Here is a 19,801-nt window from a genome sequence, read left to right as displayed (position 1 = left end):
CAGCAAAAATATTTACAATGTAAATACAAACAAAACAACAATACCAATAGTATTCAAATCAACAATGCTAATTTTCTATTACAGATGCTATTGCTTTTGTGAAATTAAATTGCCACTGAGATGACCCAATAAATGATTGTCAAATCAAAATTCAAGTTCAATTCACTGATCCCCCTGGATACACCATGTAGAGTGGTTTCTCCTCTGGTTTTCTATATACTATCTACACACACACACACACACACACATATATATATGTATATATGACTTTCCATGAGTAATATTGTGTTAGTATGTTTTAAGTCCAATTCTGTTTTTATCAATATGCTGACATAAATAGAATACTGTGCTCCATGATTATAAACAAAAGCAACCACAGATGATAAAACAATGAGTAGAAGAATTGTTGAGAAGACAGTAAAATAACATTATGATGCAATCTTTGACTCAATCACATAACAATCATATATAAAATAAAGAAAACACTATTAAGATAAAGCAGGTCTTACAAACTGAACAGAGATTACCATGGGCCATAAATACAAGGTGATGGGTAGAACAACATCCTTTGCCCCTCTAGGATTAAAGTCCAAAATCAGGTAGGAGAAGAGGTCACTTTTTCTGAGGCCACAGGGATTAAAATTGCTCCCATAAAATGGATTTATAGAGCCAGACTCAGTGTTTAAAGCAAGGATTGTGTGCCAAGGCTCCTCCTGCTTATTAGAGAAGACTAAAAACAGTTGTTCCCTAAGGCTACCACATATATGGAGTTGTGAAATATGAAAGTATAAGGTCACATATTCATAACTGAGAAACGAATCAAGTTCCCCACTTGCTTGATGGTCATGTATGTTATTCACCTATGAGTCAGAGCATGATATTGTTACTATGAGTCCTAGGACCTAAAAAATCACTTAAAGACAAGTAGAGGCAACCACAAAACTGATTCACACAAAAGGAAACACATACCTATAGGGGGGAGAAAAAGGAGAGAAAAAAAATAAGAACCTCCCACTCAAAACAAGCCTGGTAACCAAAAAATGAAGAAGAAAAATAATTCCCCAAATAATCAAATAATCAATCAGAAATTGAATTTACCCAAGATGAAATGTTTATATGGATAAGACTGTAAAACACTTTAGTAATAGCTGGCAATCCTCCAAGGGATAAATGTCAAGTTTTTTAAATGAACTAAGCAAAGATAAAAGAAAGACTGGTGGAAGGGATCTTTAAGGAATCTTAATAAAGAAATATGTACCTGAAAACAAACAAATAAACAAAAACCCACCACCAATTCAGTAAACAGACCAGCCTTTAGAAATAGTTCACATAGTTTTATAGAGATCTGCTGAATTTGAAACGGTACTAAGGAATTTACTTAGAGCACAGCCCCAAAACACAAGTATATAAATACTACTTAAAAAATTAAAGAAATACAGAGAATACTATGGATTCTCCCGCTTATAGCTAAGTGTCTTAGAAGAATAAAATAGAGTAAATGAACTGAAAGTCATATTTGAAAAAAGGAAATGGTGATAATTTTCACAATCAAATAATGACATGGCACAGAAGGCACTCCAAGTGCCTAAATAAACAGCCTGAATAAATAAAAATGCACACTTAAACATGATAGAGAAACTGAGTATGTCAATGATAAATTGTAAAACCTTAAAAGCCAGAAACAAATCGCATTAACTGGGAAAGAAAAAAAAAATTAAACCAAAGGAAAACGTTGTTGTCAATAGAAACAGATGGAAAAACGCATTCGTAGTCTGGAAAAAATGTGTCAACCTAAAATATTATCCCTGGCTAAACCAGTCATACAAAGATTAAAATTTCATCACATAAATTCTCAGCAGAAGGATTATTAAAGTAAGAATATTAATTACAAGAAAAGTATGACTGAGGAAGAGCGTTGGTTAAAAAGATAAAGGTGAACATAGAAATTTTTATAATATGTGGACACATTCAACACCTAATAACTTTCATATATAACTTGTGTGTATGTGTGTGTGTGGTGCTTAACTTCAGGAGACAGTGAGGGACAGGGAGGCCTGGCATACTGCAGCCCATGGAGTCACAAAGCAGACTCAGCTTAGCGACTGAACAACAACAACAAAGCTTGATAGATCAAAATATATTACTGATCAAATATATTATGGATCAAAATATATATTAAAATTTTAATATATTAAAATTTTAAAATTGACATTGAAATATATAATCTATATTTTCGAAACCTGCAGAGAGAAGAGAATAATTTGTTTATGGAAGAACATAGAAAGCTGTATTCAACAAAAGGCAGAAAAGGAAGACAAAAGAGGGCAAGAAAATGAGTATAAATAGAAAATACCAATAAAATGAGGAAATACATTCAAAATTCCTATTAATAAATGTAAACAGATTAAACTCGCCAATTAAGAGATAATCAGATTGGGTAAGTTTATAAAAAAGGAACGATATGTTTAAAAAAAAAATACCCCTGAAATAGCACAAAAAGTTCAAAAATAAAGATTTTTAAATTACTTCTATCAGGAAGTTCATACAAGAGAATAGTGTGCAGCAGTTAAAATAAGATACCTGTAGCCATTTGGGCAGGAGTACTCCTTCAGTTCTGATTTCAACAACATAGAGAACCTGAGTTGAAGCTATGGCTGTCAGTAACTCCCTGTGTGACCTTGGGGGAATTATTGACCTCTTATGTAGACGCTATTAAACTTCTATTTTTCTTTTGTTAATGTCTTTTATTATGGGGGTGGAGGGTGGGGTCATTGTAGGGGTGGTTTTCAGACAAGAACTTAGATGAGTAGAGGGAAAAAGATTTCTCCTCCACTATAAAATCATGTGGTATTACTTCCTTTCTAATTCATGAACTTGTAAACTGCTTTTCTTCTATATGCAAAAGTGATCATTCCAATGACAAAGAACTTGTGCCAGAAGATCCCACTCCATTTTGTGACAGGGTTAATCATCAGATAATGTTTCCTTATGGTGAAGTGTAATTCATCCCTGTTACTTCTATCTCTTAAGATTAGTTATGTCTTCTGGTGCTGCATGCAACATATATAATTTTCCTTCTCTGGTACATTCATTAAAAAAATACATAGTGTCTTTCTCAGTGCTTCCCTCATTGAGGATATTTATTCTGCCATTATATATAACATTTTTCCTCTCTCTATTGGTAGGTCATCTGGGCACATTTTTTAGCCAGGTACTTGATGGTACATGAAACATTCCAGAATAGAGCACTTTCTTTCCCAGTCGTATGCATGCACACAGTGGATAGAGCTATGTCTTTTCTTATTTGAATAATCTGACTCAATGACTGGGGGCTTCTTAGGTGGCACAGTGGTAAAGAATCCACCTGCCAATACAGCAGACACAAGAGATGCAGATTCGATTCCTGGGTCAAGGAGATCTCCTGGAGTAGATCTGGTATTCTTGCCTGGAAAATTCCATGGACAGAGGAGCCTGGCAAGATACAGTTCATGGGGTTCCAAAGAGTTGGACATGACTGAGTGAGTGACCGAACACACACACACAGTAAATAGATGTTTATGTTCTAGACAGTACAGAAGATGGATGCAATAGTAATCGCAAAATAGACAAGGTCCTGCCTGCAGAGATCCTAAAGTCTTATTGTTGTTCAGTCATTCAGTTGTGTCTGACTCCTTGCTTCTGCATGGACTGCAGCACACCTGGCTTCCCTGTTCTTCACCATTTCCTGGAGCTCACTCAAACTCATGTCCATTGAGTCAGTGATGTCATCCAACCATCTCATCCTCTGTCATCCCCTTCCCTTGCATTCAATCTTTCCCAGCATCAGGGTCTTTTCTAATGAGTTGGCACTTTGCTTCAGGTGGTCAAACTATTGGAACTTCAGCGTTGGCATCAGTGCTTCCAATGAATATTCAGGACTGATCTCCTTCAGGATTGACTGGTTGAATCTCCTTGTAGTCCAAGGGACTCTCAAGAGTCTTCTCCAACACCACAGTTCAAAAGCACCAGTTCTTCAAGGCTCAGCTCTCTTTATAGTCCAACTCTCACATCCATACATGACTACTGGAAAAACCATAGCTTTGACTGTATGGACATTTGTCAGCAAAGTAATGTCTCTGCTTTTTAATATGCTGTCTAGATTTGTTATAGCTTCTCTTCCAAGGAGCAAGTGTCTTAATTTCATGGCTGCAGTCACCTACTGCAGCAATTTTGGAGCCAAGAAAGCGAAGTCTGTAACTGTCTAAAGTCTAGCGGGGTAAATTTATCAAGGTAAGCAACAATCGAAAAACAGTGTGATCAGGGACAGAATTCTAAGTCCAGATGCAATGAGAATGCCCGAGAGGGACAACTAACTTGATCATGGGGTCTCTAAGGTAAAATCTGAAGGATCAACCCAAGAATGACTTTCTATCTCTCAAATAATTGAGCACGATGTCTTTGAGAAACTAAGCAAAGTTTAATTTGATTGAATTTGGGGAATGCAAGCAAATGAATGGTAAGGGACAAAGCTGGAGAAGCAATAAAACCCCAATTACACAACACCTATTGATTTCCCTGGTGGCTCAGATGGTAAAGCGTCTATCTACAATGTGGGAGACCTGGGTTTGATCCTTGGGTCGGGAAGATCCCTGGAGAAGGAAATGGCAACCCACTGCAGTACTCTTGCCTCGAAAATCCCATGGACGGAGGAGCCTGGTGTCCATGGTGTCTCAGAGAGTCAGACACGATTGAGTGACTTCACTTTCTTTCTTTCTGAATACAATAGCTCTATTAATGTGAACCACAATCGAATGGATTTCTTCTGGTCATATTATACTTTTGACACTGTTCATTCTAGGTTTACTTTCCATAAAGAACTCAGTTATTTTCATATGTACTTCCATATGTGTTTATTTGGGATGTGAATGGAAATGTTTTCAATTTCAATTTGTTACATTTATTCTCATTTCTATCATTCAGAGTTTTTCTGGAACCTGATTTGTGATTATACATGTTAAACTCACTATCCTCTCATTTAAATTTCAATTTTGGCCACAAAAATATAGCAGACTTTGTCAATTCTCTTTGAGAAAATGATTTTGAGAAACAACCTGCCTGTCTAGTAAACTATCTCAGTTCAGAGATAATAAAAAGACATTTTATGTTGTCTTAAACATAATGCAGCCCTCAGCTCCTTATAAATATTAGCTTTTGTGGTTCAACATTTTGGAAATCTAGAGACATTTCTGAGGACAAGCAATTTAATTCCATTCCTCTACTCCAATGGTACTTGTTTTTAAAAGCAGATTTACTCTTTCTGTTTAGTTCTATTTTCTAACATCTAAAAGAGAAAAATTATTCAGCCTTTTATGTGAAAGCACACTAATCATTATCCTTTAACTTAGAATGTTGAGTTAAATACCTTCTATAGACATATTTTAAATTTCTCTAATTAGTTTTTTCACAAAGATGGCTCATTGTTCTGTTCCCTGGAATGACTGGGCATCTGGATGAAGACTATGAGAGAGGAACATGAATAAGTTATTGAATTTCAAAGGAAGAATCTTGGATGGAAAGTCCATGCTTTTAGACTTATTTCTATGTGTGCTTTATGGCAGACCAAATTTTTATCTTTATTGCCAGATAATTACTGCCTTTTCATTCTTAGTAAGATTTTTTTCACCATGTCTTTTGTGAGATTTTAATTCTATGAAACTTGTAATTTACAGCATCAGAAAAGAACATTCTCTTATATACATCCTGTAACAAACCTGTAATTTCCTGATGAAAATAAGTATATTAATATATTTTTTCATATCCTTATTTCAAGTAAACATTACATATGCAAACTATACATATAAGAAGGTACATATAACTTTAACTTTGCAAAAGACTTATACACTGACCCCTTTACCAAGCTTCTCTACTGCATTTAAATATAATTTAATTCCTAATGGAATACCTTTTAAGAACATATTTTTGACATAACACAGGATGCATTATAATAATTCAAAAAATCATTAGATCAGTGCTAATGAAATAAAGAAAGTAGGTAGAGTCACAGAAATGAGTTAAGTATGGGAAAAAAATCTCTTAAAAGATCCTTTTATATTTTCAGGTAAAGACAAAGGAAAGGAGTTAATTGAATGTCAGAAAAGTGACAAGTTTCTATCTTAACCTTGAAACTTGTGGGAATGAGGAATGCCAGATTTTTGCCATATGTTACAGCTCCTGACAGTGTTATGTGTCTTTACCACAACACCATCTGCGCTGCTATACCTGAATAGGGACAGTGGCTAGAAATGGAGAAAAATAATGAACTCTTACAACATATTTTCTCCCCTGAGTTCACACAGCTGGTGATAGATGCTTTACTTCAATCTGAGAAGCACTACTTAATTCTCAAATGACAACACATCAGAATATATTTGACCTCTTCCTATTGACTATTTATATCCTATAAGTGTGACAATTATGATTTCCTTTTAAAAAATAAATTGATACCTAAAATGTTAATAGCATATCTTTGGAATTTCCCTCTATTTTATAAAATCTCTTACAGATACAAAATACAGACTATACCTATATAATGATAGAAAACTTTAAGGTAGATAGTAAAATTTGACTTTGGTGGCTCTGGAGTCATCATAGAATACATCTAGTACTGTAAACTCACCATAATGCTTATTTACTGTTGTGGATTTAATCCTTGCTTTGGTAGTCATTTTTTTTTCCATATGATGGACCACACCATCTACCATTCCAGGATTGCTGTAAGCTCAAAGACAATGTATATCAAGAGCATAGTACATTGTCAAGTTCAAAGACAGTGACCAATTATCTCCATCATTCTAAAGGTGCTCTGTCATATTTTGCAGTCGTCAAAGAATACACTATTATTCCTGTGTTAACTTCATCACATATGCTTTTTGGCATGTGTGACCAGTGATCTAAGAGGTATATGAATATTTCAAATTTTGTCCCTGCTGCTGCTGCTGCTGCTAAGTCGCTTCAGTTGTGTCCGACTCTATGCGACCCCACAGACGGCAGCCCAACAGGCTCCCCCGTCCCTGGGATTCTCCAGGCAAGAATACTGGAGTGGGTTGCCATTTCCTTCTCCAATGCATGAAAGTGAAAAGTGAAAGTGAAGTCGCTCAGTTGTGTCCAATTCTTAGCGACCCCATGGATTGCAGCCTACCAGGCTCCTCCATCCATGGGAATTTTCCCTAAGGAACATATATTCACATATTATGGAAGGAAATTGATTCTATTTTACATGTAACTTGTTGGTTGTATATCTGTCATTATACCCAGAATCCTTAGAGAAAAAAAAGTAGGCATATAATCCTTAGTTTTAACATTAGTCAAAGAGAGGTATAAATATACCTCAGAGAAGAAATGAATAATCCCTCTCCAGGCAAATATATAGGAAGGAAGGAGGGAAGACAGGTTAGGATGGAAGAAAGGAATGAGGGAAAAAAGAAAGGAGGGAGTATACACATATGACTATACACAGGCCATGACATATCTATGTCTAGAGGAACAACTTGATGAATCTGTTCAATGAATCATCTAGAAACATACTCAAAAGCAAAGAGTATTTTTATCTTCCAGTTGTGAAAGAAAGACCCTTTGAAATCTGATAAAAGAATGTTAAGATTAACAAACAAATAGGGAGATAATTCATATTCCAGTTGATGGAAACCTACTGCCAACAACACTAGAAGCATCAGACTTTATTCATCTATCAGTTTCTCAGGATTATCAGGAGGTACATTGTGTCCAATCAAAACTGACTGTGAGCCCCTCTCTTTTATTTTTTATTTTTATTTTTTTAAATTTTATTTTATTTTTAAACTCTACATAATTGTATTAGTTTTGCCAAATATCAAAATGAATCCGCCACAGGTATACATGTGTTCCCCATCCTGAACCCTCCTCCCTCCTCCCTCCCCACACCATCCCTCTGGGTCGTCCTGGTGCACCAGCCCCAAGCATCCAGTATCGTGCATCGAACTGGACTGGCAACTCGTTTCATACATGATATTTTACATGTTTCAATGCCATTCTCCCAAATCTTCCCACCCTCTCCCTCTCCCACAGAGTCCATAAGACTGTTCTATACATCAGTGTCTCTTTTGCTGTCTCGTACACAGGGTTATTGTTACCATATTTCTAAATTCCATATATATGCTTTCAATTCCTCAGTTTTATTCCATGAGCACAAAATTAGGGCATTCCAATCGCTTTCCTCTTATATAGCCCTTGCCTTCCAATTCCTTTACCCACAAAGAAACAGATTTTATGTTCTCAGCCAGGTAACAATTTTATTAATAATCTATGATATTTTTATTCCACAACAATATTTTTATCCTATGTTTCTTAAAACACAATTCTCTGCCACTTTTTATGTGAGCTCATAAGTATCTGACATTATATAGTAGCAAGGCACATATTCTCTTTAACAGAATCTGAAGATTTTGCTGTGATGTGATAAAAATCAAGTGATATTTTCAATGCCACAAAGATGTTGATTTGCCTAGGGTCAAGAGAGAAATTTAAAACTGAAATTAGAACTCCAGTCTAGTGTGTACTATACTATATACATAATAATAGAATAAATAAAAGCTATCAGCACTTTATCACCTACTTTATGTTTAGCAATGTAGTAGGAACTTTATATATATTACATCTGCCCTGGATAACAATTATTATGACTGAAGGTATTAATATATTAATTTTGTAGATGAGGAAACAGGTTCAATTTTAGAGAATTTCCCTGAGATCAAACAGTTAACAACCAAGCTATCATTCTAAACAAGGTTTGTATGACAAAAAAATCTTTATAGAAACGTTAGGCACAGATATCAAGCAAAGTCATGATAGGGGTATTAATTAACTAATAAACAAGAAATCCAATACCAACATACCAAGAAAGGTATGGTGTTCTCTTTAAATTAATGAAAATAATAGTAGAAGGCAGAAATGAATAAAAATCTTTCCAAGTTGAAATAAAAATTCAATAATACTCCTTTAGATTTTTTAATGGAAGTTTTCTGGCATGATTACATAAAAGCTTTTTCAGAAATATTGAGATTCATTCTATTATTCGTAACAGGATGCTATCCTCATAAAGTCATTGTATGTGATACATACTTAGATCAGATGCAGTAAAAAGTATATCAGAGACCCTTTAAAAGCCAAGAATCATCCATTAATAGTGGTTTTTGACTGAAGCTGTTACAAGCACATGTGTACATGTAAATTTAAAGATTAAATACGAATTTTTATATAAGATACCTATGTATTAGCAAATGAACACACTCACAATGCAGTGGGTTCGTAGACAAACCTTTTCTGAACCAAGCAGATTTCTGCTTAGTTAAATCTTTCCCTCCCCTTGACTGTGAATCCCACTGGCTCTTGCTAGAAAATAGTATTAGACTGAATAGGTGTATGTGCTTGATGTAATTTCTACCCTTGTAAAAAGCAGTTATTGCACATCTGAAATTGCTACTTTTCTTCTCTAATATTACTGTCATTTTATGGTGTGCTGTATAATTAAGTTTACTGAAACACAGAGGCATTTGGTAGAGTTTCCATTTCATACCTATGGCTTATTTTTACTCTGTATGATAAATTAACAGGCCGAAAAATATAATTTTAAATCCCAGCTATTTTTACTGAGTCTTTTCCCTTCTGGAGTTTTATTATTCTTTAATAGTTAATGCTAAGGAATATTATACCTACATGTTATATTAACTCAGATATTGCAATATAGCTATTCTGTTTCTAGATTTTAAACTTAAGAAAATAAATCAATTTAAACAAACATTTTTGAAAATTCCACCAGGATTAGGAAATCATCAGAAAAATGATACTGAATCCCAAATAAAATTTATAACCACCATCAGTTCAGTTCAGTCGCTCAGTTGTGGCCGACTCTGCGACCCCATGAAATGCAGCACGCCAGGCCTCCCTATCACCAACTCCCGGAGTTCACCCAAACTCATGTCCATCGAGTTGGTGATGCCATCCAGCCATCTCATCCTCTGTCGTCCCCTTCTCCTCCTGCCCCCAATCTCTCCCAGCATTAGAGTCTTTTCCTACGAGTCAACTCTAGGTTACCATAATATTAAGAGTATGTAGACCCTTTGATACTTTGCAAGAACTGGGAGGAATAGAAGGAAGTTATTTAAGATTAAAAAGCTGTTAGAATAAAGGAGAATGCATTTGACATAATACTGTGTTTTAGGACAAAGTAATGCCATAAGGCTATGCCTTATCTCCCAGCTTTACCAATAAACTTTAATCTCATTGATTCTTTAGCATTCTTGTCTGACTTGGAGCTTGATTTTAAATGAGATCTGTGGTTATCTTAAGCTGTTGTCCATTTACAAATCTTTTGAAATATATTTTTCTAAACTCCAATAAAAATTTAAAAATAAATAAATAACATTTATTAAAATCCTTCAATTAAAAAGCACAGTAACAATTGAAACACTGGTGGCAGGAGTATATAAGGGGCATTTTAAAGTTAGATTTTGTGCAGTTTTGGCCATGGTAATTCTATTTAGATGTCCTACACATCTACTACTTTATTATAGTCTCTTATAGGAGCCTCTAGCGACTACCCACCAAATTCCAGTGGGAATTTTTAATTGACTCTGTTACAGATGAAGAAATTCTAAGTAACTTACCCAAGGTTAAAGTGATAATTAGGGTCATGGTAGTATTTCAGAACTAACTTTCCATGCAAGAATAAAAGATTCCACTGCCCTTTCTTACTTTTTTTTTGTGTGTTTTATTTTTTATTATTTTAAAATTAATTTATTTTAATTGGAGGCTAATTGCTTTACAATGTTGTGGTGGTTTTTGCCATATTTTATCACCACTGACACACTCATTTACTTATTTTTTCCAGAACCATTCTTGATTTTTAATTCACTTTGAAAATTGTTATGTCATCAGTACTCATTTTTACTTCTTATAATGTAAATAAGAGAATTGACATGTACAATATACAACTCAGTGGAAAGCCTGGTTGGACTCTGTTTTCTCTTCCAACTTCTAACTAATATTTAAGCTCCTTCTTTATATATACCATTCACTAAGCAAATGATATATGTAAATCATTTGATAATTTATTCCTTATCCTCTTCTTCCTCTATCCTCTTTTTCTTTTCTATTTGTTGTAACACTGGTCATTGTTCAGGGCACATCTCAAGTGAATTGCTTTCTAGAGGTTTCTGAATCGTTCTCAACCCAGCATAAATGCCACTATATTCTCTGACCAGTCTTGGTAATTTGTTTATACCAATGAAGCACTTAAAACACTAGATTAAGATTTTATTAATTATGTGGTTTGTCTCTTCCTCAACTTGTAAGCTCAGTTTTACTTCTGAATTTGCTCAGCCCATAGTGGGTGATACCATGCAATTCTGTAGTGCATCAATGCTTAAACATAAAATTCATGATATACTTACTTCATACTATATTCAAATATAGCATGTACATAAGAGTTATGACTCATTATTAAATGCAGGTCAAAGTACCACATTTGCCAATAAATTATCAGATAATTGGCTGCACTATAATGAACTTTTAACAGCACCACATTTAGCATGTTGCTAACATGAAAGCTTGTTCTTCACTAAAATAAATCTCAATTATCTAACATTTCACCTACATATTCCTTGGTGGTCCCCTAACCATTTTATATTATAGTAGCAAAATTGTCACCGATGCACTTAGCAAAAACAGGATCCTAGAAAATGCATCTAACACTGTACCTCAAATATATTACTTTCCATTTATATTCCAACCAGCTTCTTCTGTATCCTTTTTCTTACTGTTTTCCTTAAAACCGTAAATAACTTTGCTTTCATCCCTCTCTCCCTTTTCCCCCCTTCATCCAATCTCTCTCTATCTCTTTCTCTCTCTCTCCCTTGCTCTTTCATTTTCTTGCCTTCTGCATCCAGTCTGAGTCCATGTCAACTCTCTTTTATCACCACTGACACACCCATTTACTTACTTTTACAGAACCATTCTTTGTGTAATTTTATTTTTTAATTGAAGGATAATTGCTTTAAGAATTTTGCTGTTTTCTGTCAAACCTCAACATGAATCAGCCATAGGTATATATATATCGTCTCCCTTTTGAAACTCCCTCCTGACCCCACCCATCTAGGTTGATACAGAGCCTCTGTTTCACTTTTCTGAGCCATACAACAAATTCCCATTGGCTGTCTATTTTACAAATTGTAATGCAAGGCAAAGGCACCCCACTCCAGTACTCTTGCCTGGAGAATCCCATGTATGGAAGAGCCTGGTGGGCTGTAGTCCATGGGGTCGCTAAGAGTCGGACACCACTGAGTGACTTCACTTTGACTTTTCACTTTCATGCATTGGAGAAGGAAATGGCAACCCACTCCAGTGTTCTTGCCTGGAGAATCCCAGGGATGAGGGGAGCCTCGTGGGCTGCCATCTATGGGGTCGCACAGAGTCAGACATGACTGAAGCAACTTAGAAGCAATGCAAGTTTCTATGTTACTCTTTCCAGACATCTCACCCTCACCTCCCTTCTCCCCATGTCCATAAGTCTGTTCTCTATGTCTTTTTATCCATTGCTGCCCTGTAAATAAATTGTTCAATACCATTTTTCTAGATTCCGTATATATGTGTTCCAATTCCACCCTCAGTTCAGCTCAGTCGCTCAGTCGTGTCCAACTCTTTGCAGTCCAACCCATGGACTGCAGCATGCCAGGCCTCCTTGTCCATCACCAACTCCTGGAGTTTACTCAAACTCATGTCCATTGAGTCGGTGATGCCATCCAATCATCTCATCCTCTGTCATTCCCTTCTCCTCCTGCTTTCAATCTTTCCCAGCATCAGGGTCTTTTCAAATGAGTCAGTTTTTTGCATCAGGTGGCCAAAGTATTGGAGTTTCAGCTTCAACATCAGTCCTTCCAATGAATATTCAGAACTGCTTTCCTTTAGGTTGGATTGGTTGGATCTCCTTGTAGTCCAAGGGACTCTCAAGAGTCTTCTCCAACACCACAGTTCAATAGTATCAATTCTTCCACGCTCAGCTTTCTTTATAGTCCAACTCTCACATCCATGTATGACTACTGGAAACACCATAGCTTTGACTAGATGGACCTTTGTTGGGAAAACAATGTCTCCACTTTTTAATATACTGTCTGGGTTGGTCAAAACTTTTCTTCCAAGGAACAAGCATCTTTTAATTTCATGGCTGCAGTCACCATCTGCAGTGATTTTGGAGCCCCCAAAAATAAAGTCTGTCACTGTTTCCACTGTTTTCCCAACCATTTGCCATGAAGTGATGGGATCTATGTGTTAGAGTATAATATTTATCTTTTTCTTTCTGACTTACATCACTCTGTATAATAGGCTCTAATTTCATTCACCTCATTAGAACTGACTCAAATGCTTTCCTTTTATGGCTGTACAATATTCCATTGTGTATATGTACCACAATTTGTTTATCTATTTATCTGCTGATGGACATCTAGGTTGCTTCCATGTTCCAGCTATTGTAAATAGTGTTGCAATGAACAATGGGATACTTGTGTTTTTTTCAGTTTTGATTTCCTCATGGTATATGCCTAGGAGTGGGATTGCTGGGTCATATGGTAGTTTTTTTTTAAGGAATCACCATACTGTCTTCCATAGTGGCAGTACTTCATTCACTATGGATTGTTATGTCATCAGTACTTATTTTTACTTCTCATAATGTATGTAAAACTTACCAAGCTTTTGTTAGTTCACCTATTGTATGTAAGCTCCTGGGGCCAGTATAAAGTTCAATTCATGCTGTATACTCTCCAGAGTAAGTAGCACATTCCTGTGCACATATTCAGTAAAGGATTTTTAAACGCATTTTTTGTATGCCTTCAAAATACTGAATAATCATTGTTGCACAAGTAGCTGTTTAGTCTTGCTTGCATGTCTCCGTATTAATTTTGACATAAATTTGACATATTAATATATTTTCTGAGCATTTACTGCATCCGAGGCCTTAGTGCTGGAGTTAAAGATACAGCAGTGAATGAGACAAACAGATTTCCTGAATATAGGTAACTTACACTGTTGGGGAAAATATATTTATTAAATTAAATGTTTATGAAGTGTTTGAAAGATTTTTTAAGACATTTAGGAAATTTAGTCTATCACCAAATAGTTGCTGTATTATCCATTGAAATGTATCAATTAGCTACAAAATTGAAAAGAAGACTATAAATTTGGCTTGTGGTTCATAATGACCTTGGGCAACATCCTTATAATATTTCCATTTGACTTTGTTATATAAGAATGATCATTTTCATACTGGACTAATTCCATGATATTGAGGTAGTTAATGTGTTGTTTTAATTCATTAATGAGATTTTAAATTTCAAGGGGTAGTGCTTTGTTACACAGATGTTCTTTTGTTAGTTCCTGAATTATTCAAGGCAATGAAATAGTCCATATCTAATGAGACTGGGGCATACTCATAAAAATGAGAAGGTAATGGTTATTATATTTTTCTTATTTTATTTTTTAAAAGTGTACCTGTATCAATTCTATAGTTGCCTTGTGAGGAAAGCAAATACCATTTTTGATGTTTTTTTTTTTTCCCTCCAAAAAATTATGATCACAACTGATGGATAAGAATATTATTTTATATTGCCAATTTAATTGTTAATCTTTAGGTCAAAATGGAGACTTCTATATTCCACAAACTGAGAAGACATTTAATATGTAACTAAAAAAGTGTTTGTACTTATACCAACATATTATATGGAGGTAAATTCTTCATAATTATTATTTCTAATGTCCCTCACTATAATTATTATCTAATAATAGATAGAGGATTCATAGAGGATTTGCTTTTTCCCAAATAATTATCTAAAGATTTAAAATGAATCATTTCCTACAATCATCATAATACCCTGGGTGCTGGAAATTATAATAACCTCTATTTTATAATGCAGTTAGAACAACTAATATTAAGTTAGAAGCAAAGTTTACCTAGGCATTTTATGGTTAAGTCCTTTATTAAGATGAAATATATCCATTTCTTCAACTGATTCCTTTGGAAATTAATTGCCAAAAGTTCTTTAATTGATTCCTGAGAGATTAAGTGCCAAAAGTTTCTGGGAAACTGTAATAGATGACTTTCTTTATTTATGTGATTTGCAAACTCTAAAGTACATTTTTTTGTGTTTGGTATATTTTCCTCCACTTTGTGTACCATAAGTACCATAGCTGCAGACAAAAAGCACCTGTTGGAAAACTGACTTGAAACTGGTACAGGAGCAGCTCAGTAAAAGAGGCAAGTTAGACAGAAAGTGTGAAAATATGTTTACCTGGGATTCAAAAATATCAACACCATGTGGTCCCTTATGAATCTGAAGATAAAAATAAGTAATTTGGCTTTGATAAATTTTATACAATTTTCTGGATTAACATTAGTAACACATAAATGATATGGAAAAAACCCTCTTAAACCTAAAAATACCATTTAGAGGTGTGCCCTTATATATTCTTTTTGTAGAGATGGTTTCCTTTCTGTTAGGGATTTTGATAAGAAGCCATTATTCATATCACTGCCAATGATCTCAGAATATAGGAATCTTAGTCACAAATTCTTTTCTTTAAAGCTTCAAGTAGGTTATGGAGCTGTATACAGAAAAAAAATGAAAATATGACATTCAGGGTGATTATTAGGTAACATGATTTCTCTGGGAACTCAAAGTAGAAAGCAGATTACCAAATGCACAGCTACTTGCAGATATATAAAGTCTCTGTAACAACATTTGTTTTAGTTGTTTTTGTAGATCATTTTACTTGATATTCTATGAAGATTCTCTTTTTGATATATATGTTTATGTCTGAACTTTTAATTATTACTTTTTTATTTTAGAGTCAAGTGGAAAAAATATAACTACTCAATTTGAGATCTATTATTACTTTCATATGCTACAGGACCTAAAACAAAAATTTGTGTAAAAGGGCTTATATATCATTATTTTAAATTTTTTTAATGAATTTGCTAAGAATGCAATGAGGGTTTTGGCAAAGATTCTTCATCAATTACTTTGGAAAACTGTCTCTAAGATTTCACAAAATAAAATTCTAGCATCATGTCTTTTTATTAAAAGATTCCAGTTGAAGAACATGTTTCTCCATGTCTAATGCTAGATTTGGAATCTTATTTCCTTTAGGAGAATTTTGCATCTTCTCCAAAGATGCTATTGTTGTCTTTAACTTCAAAAACTATACCTGAGAAGATTCTTATATATTTTTTAAAAAGTATCCCTGAGAAGATTCTTATATATGTCTACAAAATTATCAAACAGAAAGAAAGCAATTTATAAGACACTATTTTGTCATTGTTGTTTAGTCAGTCATGTCCAACTCTTTGCAAACCCATGGACTGTAGCCCTCCAGGCTCCCCTGTCTATGGGATTTCCGAGGCAAGAATACTGGAGTGGGTTGCCATTGCCTTCTCCAGGGATTCTTCTGACCCAGAGACTAAATCCATATCTCCTGCATTAGCAGGAGGACTTTACTGCTAAAACATTGTTTTAATTTACAATGTATTTAATTCTGCAACTATCTAAACTAGCTTCTGCTTCCTAGGTGACGCCTGCCAGTGCAGGAGACACAGGTTCGATCCTTGGGTTGGGAAGATCCCCTGGAGATGGAAATGACAACCCACTCCAGTATTCTTGCCTGGAAAATGCCATGGATGAAAGAGCCTGGTAGATTATAGTCCATGGGATCGCAAAGAGTTTGACATAACTTAGGAGAAGGCAATAGCACCCCACTCCAGTACTGTTGCCTGGAAAATCCCATGGATGGAGGAGCCTGGTGGGCTGCAGTCCATGGGGTCTCTAGGAGTCAGACACGACTGAGCGACTTCACTTTCACTTTTCACTTTCAAGCATTGGAGAAGGAAATGGCAACCCACTCCAGTATTCTTGCCTGGAGAATCCCAGGGACGGGGGAGCCTGTTGGGCTGCCGTCTATGGAGTCGCATAGAGTCGGACACGACTGAAGCGACTTAGCAGCAGCAGCAGCAGTGACTGAGTATGCAAACTAGCTTCTAATTCTTATGGTTTTTTGTTAGGTGTGAAGCTATTAGCTGGACAATCTTCCTCTGTTAATTGTGCCCCTCCCTTCCTCACCATTAAAAGTAGCTGAGTGGATACTGTTATCAAAATCAGGCCTGGAAGAAAAGTATTAGTTCACTTCTTTGTTAGTGACTTGCTTGGTAAGTTATGATGATTTGTTGAATTTTTACCACATTCTATAGAGCCGCAAAATAGAGAATGATATTATGCCTGCAGAGTGCTGACATTTGCTTTCAATATATTCTATGATTTTTAAGAAGAAAAACTATAGGGCACTAAAGAAAACCGAGGATCTAAATTATTTGAAATATATAAAACAATTTTTGAAATACATCTTTATAACATAAAAAAGGCATTTATGTAATGTGTGTGTCTTAGTTTTACTTCACTGAAAACAAAAGATGAAATAGAACTGGCTATCAGAACTGGCTTGTTTTATTCCCAATGGACTTTTAAATGTATGCTGCCTTGTTATACTTCTCGATTGTATAGTAATTAAAATATGTTTTTCATATAAATTGAAAGAAAGTTATTTAGTAAGCATTCAATTTAACTAATATATTTATGATTTTGGATTGTCCTATAGATTAAACTTTAACATCTTCTGTAATGTCACCTCAGTGGGTGACTTGAAAAGGTGACTTCAGAAAAATCTTCTTGCAATGATTAGCCATGCGTGCTTTCATTTTTGAGCATCTGAGAATGTGTTGTCACTGCTTATATGGATAAAAATAATGGAAACCTGAAGATGGAGATCTATGATCTGGACCTTGAAACATCAGTTAAGATTTTACCACAAGGGGAACACATTGCAAATAGAGGGCATCACTCATATATAAAGTTAGATAAAGGAAAAGAAAAACAGCTCATTGAGAAACAATTGGGTTGTTTTGGTTTATAGTTTGCAAAATGTAATTTAGTAAATATGAATTAGAAAAAAGAAAATTGCCTTTATTTTACCAGAGTTTCAAAAATTATACATAGTTTCTCCTTTATGTGGCTATTCTCTTTTCTTTTTCATGACTATTAACTTTCATGGGAGAAATACATTTAAAACCCATCAATATTTAACTTGATTTTGTGGTGCATATGTTTAAACATCGCTTTGCTTTGGGAAATAAGTTTTTATTTTCTAATATTTATTTTTGATTTTTTTTAAACTTAGTGTTGGAAAATTCAGGGAAGAGCTGGAAACTTTAAAATGCCAAAATGATGATTATTGCAAATTAACTCAGTAAAGGAACTCATAAATCTGTTTTGGGGTTGTTGCCATTGCATGAATGGTCTATTTTTGTGTTTTTATTAATACTGTTGACTAGCTACAACAGGTGACATTTTTATCCCCTTAGGCTGTCCATTAGCCAAATGAAGGACCATCTGGAAAGGGATTCTGTTCTTTGAAAAATGTGACAGGGCTGATGGCTTTTTAACTGCTAGTCATCTATGATTGCTGGTAAACACTGGAAATTATTGTTGATCCCTCAGAATTAAGAAGTTAGTCAAGTACTTAGAGATAAAGCAGAGGAACACCTTTTAACCAGATATGTATATCAGTACAGATTTTTTTTTTAAGCTTACCTTAGATTTACTATTTTAAGAATCATATATCAATAATACCATGAGTAAATAATACAATTATTCTTGGTGATTATACTTTGATGGACAAAGTAAAGAATATTGTGGCAGTAAAATACAAGGTAGATACCAAGAGAGTAAAATGGTAAATTCATCAGGATATAGTTTTTTGGCAATTTCCCCAAAGTGCCATTTTGCAATATTGATGCTCAAATAAACAGAAGGTGATGGTTTTGATGGCTGGCTGCCAACAGCAGTTCATTGAGAGACTTTTCATGATCACAACTTAAAGGGTCTCTAATAGCACTGTGTTAGACGGATCTTGGTAGCCATTCTGAATGTGTTCAGTTGCTCAGTCGTGTCCAACTTAAGGACCCCATGGACTGTAACCCACCAGGATCCTCTGTCCATGGGATTCTCTAGGCAAGAATACTGGAGTGGGTCGCCATGCCCTCCTCCAGGGGATCTTTCTGATCCAGGGATTGAACCCACGTCTCTTATGTTTCCTGCATTGTCAGGCAGATTCTTTATCACTAGGGGAACCTGGGAAGTCCCAGCCATTTGAATAGTGCCTTTGTTTTGCCAAAGAAGATTCTGTATCCCAGAGGAGCTAGGTAAGTTTTGTAAGTTTACAGTTATTTGATGGCTAAAATGGCAATTTCAATTCAAAGGAGCAGATATTTGTAGAAGTTACTCAATAGGATCATGAACACATGTTAATTCAACCATTTTATGTTGCTTAAAAAGATCAAGCAGTAAATCATGGGCATAAATGAATCTGTTTTCTTATAATCTTACATTATAAACACATTCATTTGCCAATACTATTTTATACTTGTTTTTTTAATCATAACACATTTTCAAAATAAGAATAGAGCTACTATCACATTAGTATACAAGAATTGGTTTTCCATGGAAAGATTTCAAGTATGTTTTTCTCATACTTAAAACTATGAACTTCCTACTGCATCTTTTGTTGAAAAAATGTGTCCTACAACGTCACTGTGTGAATAAATTGGCACCTATTTATTGTGCGTTGCAATCTCATGTATATTATTTCCACCCCTAGTTCTAAGAAAGACAGACAGAACATTTTAAAACGACAA

This window comes from Bubalus kerabau, chromosome 1 (assembly GCF_029407905.1).
Source record: "Bubalus kerabau isolate K-KA32 ecotype Philippines breed swamp buffalo chromosome 1, PCC_UOA_SB_1v2, whole genome shotgun sequence".
NCBI classification, from domain to species: Eukaryota; Metazoa; Chordata; class Mammalia; order Artiodactyla; family Bovidae; genus Bubalus; species Bubalus kerabau.
Note: the sequence above shows the minus strand (reverse complement) of the source record.